This window comes from Triticum aestivum, chromosome 6B (genome assembly GCF_018294505.1).
Source record: "Triticum aestivum cultivar Chinese Spring chromosome 6B, IWGSC CS RefSeq v2.1, whole genome shotgun sequence".
Taxonomy (NCBI): Eukaryota; Viridiplantae; Streptophyta; class Magnoliopsida; order Poales; family Poaceae; genus Triticum; species Triticum aestivum.
In genome coordinates this window covers 43,512,413-43,515,872 of record NC_057810.1, presented here as the reverse complement: position 1 = coordinate 43,515,872, position 3,460 = coordinate 43,512,413, and the positions used below count along the sequence as shown (strand labels likewise).

Here is a 3,460-nt window from a genome sequence, read left to right as displayed (position 1 = left end):
TGCAACAGAAGTATCAGCAACGGAATGGGATAAGATGGGACAGGAAAAGACTGTTTCCAAACTGCGTTGAGTTGCTCTAAGAAGATGGTACGATACATACACCGGTGACCAAATAATGAACAGACTGTCCTGAGGTACGAGTTCGGAGAACTAACAACAGTAAAACACTACTCAAGAAGCTCGGCTGACATGAAAGAGTTCAGAGAAGAACGCGCAAAAGAAAATACGGGAAAAAAATAATGGCTTCGCCCGGGTTCGAACCGGAGACCTTCAGTGTGTTAGACTGACGTGATAACCAACTACACCACGAAACCATGGATCGACTCTGCTCCAGCGCCCAAGGCATCCTCCACCCACGCGCCGCCGCTTCGTCCGGCGACCTCCTTGCCTACAGGACGCAATTCACCCACCAAATCCCAAGCCCCAGATTACGGAAGGCGGACGATGGACACGTTTCCGTGTGAGTCACGTCTCCCGTGCGTGTTCGTGCCGGATTTCCGCACGGCGCTGCCGGTGCCCCACCATGGCCACGTTCGCCGGCGAGGGCAGCGGGTGGAGCACCTCGACGACGAGGGGGTGGTGGTGGATGCATGCAGAGGGGCGGACGGCGCGGCGTGGCGGGTGGGCCAGGAGGTGGTGTTCCCGTGCCACGTCGCGGAAATTGCGGCGGCTGACCGGTGGGGCGACGCGGGGTGGATTTCGAGGTGAGTAATGGCGAGCGGGGGGCCGAGAGTGGGGTTATTAGGCCGTCGCCTCGGCTCTCTCCCTCCCCACACCGCACAAATCTCATCCGTGAGAACCACCGCCCCTCGCCGCCGCGACAGCTAGGGCTCGATGACGACGCGCGAGCAGCAAATGTGGGCGCTGTCCGACGGCGACGAGATCCTGATGGGGAGATTGAAGGAGATCGACCGGTGGTTCCCGACGGCGAAATCTCTCAACGACGCGTCGGAGATGGTGAGGGACAAGCTGCACGGAGATGAGATCCTCATATGCTTCCCCAACTACGACCGCCAGCCGGCGATGGGGGTGATCCTATGGGCGATGCTCGAGGCGGAATCGCTGGTCTCGGAGCAGAGGGAGAAGTGGAAGGTGTTCCGCTCCCTCTGCTACCGCCTGATCCAGCCGAGGGCACCGCCTCCGGCGCAGCAGGCGCCACCGCAGGCGGCGGTGATGGGGATTCCTGCTCCCGGATCCAGGTGGCTACCAATCGAGACCGAGGAGGACGCGAAGATCGAGGAGATGGAGGAGGAGGCGGTGGTGCCGCCGCGGCGGAGGGCCAGGGTGCCTCCGACCCCGACCTCACTCCCTCACCATTCCCCACGCTTCCGGAGGCGCTCGCCTCGCCTCCTCGCTCTCTCCCGCCGCCAGTAGGGCGCTCGCCGGCTGACAATCACTTCTGGTTGCTGGCCGGTGAGGGCTCCGAGGAGGAGGGGGAGGGGGAGGCCCTCATCTCCAGTTCAGGTATGGTTAAAGCTGCTAAATACTTGGTATCTACTGCCCCAATTGAGGTAGATGATGCCAGTAATGGGAAAATACTTGGGGGATTTAGGCTTGGTAATAGAAAAATAGTCCGAAAAGGACCAAAATCTCAGAAGAGTGAGGATTTGGGTATGATTTCTTCTGTTGGTACTAATTCAGAACATGAGGGAATGTGGGATAAGAATAAGGATATGAGGTGGAGTAATAATAATCAGTGTATTGGTGTAGATGCTAGGATTGTGCAAAAAGCATATGGAAAAAAACAATGTACATCCCATAACTCCTTTATTTGGGGGTGAGGATTTGGATTTTGGGAAAATTGAAATGCAAAAAACCCCAATTGCAGCATATCTGGTTTCAGAAGAGGGAAAGTTTGGGGGATTTGGTCCTGAGGAAAAGGTGAGACCCCTGATCATTTTTGGGGGCTCGGTTGGGAGAGATTTAAACGTGGATGTGGATGTGGGCCTGCAGTGTTGGAGGCCTGCGGGTTTGGAGCCCAGCCCAACCCAAAATGGGGACAGAGCCCTGGTTGGTATAAAAGAGGGAGTGGAGAGGAGTGGGGAAGCAATCCCATCTTTTAGGGTTTCCACCTCTCCTCCCCTCGCCGCCACAAGAAGAAATAATGTCAGGAAATTTGGGTAGAGGATTTGGAGCTCATAGATTCAACCGAGGGGGAGGGAATGGACACATAGGAGGGAGGTTCAACAATGCTGACAGGGGAGGGGGATGGACAGGAGGCAGGCATGCCTTCCGAGGGGGATCTGGTGGTTTTGGGAGAGGAGATGGTCGATTTGATGCTGGGAATGGAGTGGGCAGGGATTCTGAAGAAGAGGACCCTAGATCTGAGAGGAACGGAGAGAATTTGGTGTGGCAAGCTAAGACAGGAAAAAAGGATGAAGGGGAAGAGACCGCAAGGATGGCCAGTGGAGATGCAGGAGGTGCTGTGATGGGGAAAGACAGGAGCAAGGATCAGATAACTCAGCCAGATCAACATCAGCAGCAACTGTTGCTCACTTCTTTACTTTCTCAGTTGGTGCAGGGGATGAAAATAGTGAGAAGAATCAGATTGAAGGAATGCTTGGAAATCAGGCTGGGAACTTGCTTGGGAAAGAGAGCCAAAGGAAAGAGGAAAGAGGACCTGATGGGCAACAAAGAGTTGACAAGGGGGCTGAACAGGGGGCTGGTCTGGAAATGAAGAAACATGGAGGTAGAAGTAGCTGGCAACAAGGTTTTGAGGAGAGCAAGAAAAACTTTGATAGGTTTAGTAAACAGGTGTGTGGTAAGTGTAAAGATCCCAGACACACCACCAAAGAGTGCAGGGTGGGGCATTGCTTGATCTGTGGTAGAGATAATCATATTACTAGAGAATGCAATTTGCTGAAACAAGTTAAGCCTGTCTCTAAATATGTAGGATATGCTGCTAAAGGATTAGGGACCCTACTGGTGCAGAGCTATAAGGATGTCCTAGTTGCTGAGCACACTAATCCTTTGGGGGTGGTGATCATAAGAGAAGGGAGGATCAATGAGACTGAGCTTGTGAAAGCTTTGGGAGAAATGTTTGATTGGGGATGGCAATGGAGAGTGAGGGAATTTGGGAAAAATAGATACATGATGAGATTTTCCAATAAGGCAAAACTGGTGGAGTTGGCCAAGTTTAATGACTTCAACCTGCTGGGGACAGGGGTGGTAATCAAAGTTCAACCTTGGTCTCTAGATCATCAGGCTGTTGGGAAAATGCACACAATATATATGGATCAAGCTGGCCAAGGTTCCTGATTGTTTTAGATATTTCTTAGGCATTTGTGAGGTTGCTGCTGCAGTTGGTCCTGTCCTGGAGATTGATATGGATACTATTAGTGAGGAGAAAATCATAGCAAAATGTGGGATTAGGGATGTGGATAAAATACCATCTCAAGTGGAGATTACTTCCCCTAATCTCCTTATGTTTAGAATTGGGGTGGAAGCTGAGAAGGTGGTG

The 3,460-nt window shown here is 52.6% G+C and overlaps 1 non-coding gene across 1 annotated transcript; it reads right to left on the bottom strand.

Moving 5' to 3' along the window:
* Positions 1-240: 240 nt before the first annotated feature.
* TRNAV-AAC (transfer RNA valine (anticodon AAC)) lies at positions 241-314 on the bottom strand. The gene has a single exon. It is a non-coding gene; the product is annotated as a tRNA-Val (tRNA).
* Between the last annotated feature and the right edge of the window lie 3,146 nt (positions 315-3,460).